The sequence below is a fragment of the Pteropus vampyrus genome, unplaced genomic scaffold (genome assembly GCF_000151845.1).
Source record: "Pteropus vampyrus isolate Shadow unplaced genomic scaffold, Pvam_2.0 Scaffold2, whole genome shotgun sequence".
NCBI classification, from domain to species: domain Eukaryota; kingdom Metazoa; phylum Chordata; class Mammalia; order Chiroptera; family Pteropodidae; genus Pteropus; species Pteropus vampyrus.
In genome coordinates, this window is record NW_011888783.1 from 21,689,090 (window position 1) to 21,690,187 (window position 1,098).

The window sequence follows — 1,098 nt, forward strand, 5'->3', positions numbered from 1 at the left end:
CATACTGATGATTGCCAGATGGGAGGGGAGTTGGAAGCTGAGTGAAAAAGGTAAAAGAATTAAGAAGCACAAACTGATAGTTACAAAATAGTTATGGGGTATGAAGTACAGCATAGAGAATATAGTTAATAACACTATAATAACTATGTATAGTGCCAGGTGGATACTAGACTATTCAGGGGGATCACTTCATAAATGATACAAATGCCTAACCATTATGTTATACACATGAAATTAATGTAAAATAACATTTAATGTCAACTCCAATTGAAAAATACAATTAAAAAAGAATGACAATTATGAATTTCTCTATATTCCATGCTACTTGAGTGATTTAGAACATAAACTGCAACAACTTCTTTATATGAAGAACAGAAAATGAATAGAAAGTTGGTAGTCTCTAAAAGAATTAATTTTAGTCACCTTTGTAGAAGTTCAGTATAGGCCTCCCCAAGATGTGCCACTGTGGCATATGAATTATTTTGAACTGAAGGCAAACTAACTAGTTCTATGTAAAAAGAAAACAAAGAGACATCAAAAACCTGAAATATGAATCTCTAGCTAGAAAAGGACACCATTTAGGATCTATTTGAAAATCTATTCTGAAAAGTTCAAAACAAACTTAACCACATCATATACACCCATTCAAATTAAGTTCTTGCATTTTTCTTCTGAATAAGCAAGCATATGAAGTATAATGAGAAGCATCAGCTTGATCCCAAATCTTTACGTAAAAGCCCATGTTCTCTGACATTTCTTGAAAAGAAAAGAATAATGCTGTTTCTTGTTGACTGTGTCAAGGAAAAAAAGTCAATTTATAGAGTTTACTTGATGGGACTTAAACTTCTGGAGAGGATGTATTAAGTCTAAAAATATGATTAAAAGCAAAGGGGGTTTTCCACTGCAGCTTGTTTTGGAAGGCATCTTCTATGTGCAAGCAATGTGTTCTTTGGTCTGGTAAACTCTATGAAAAATTTATCTAAGTCATAACTAATCAAGATGCTTTGCTTCACCTCCCTTTTGTCAGCATAGCAAAGTTTATGTCAGGGAAGCTTTCAGAAGTAATCAATACTAAGGAAAAAAAATGGACCAGGAAGA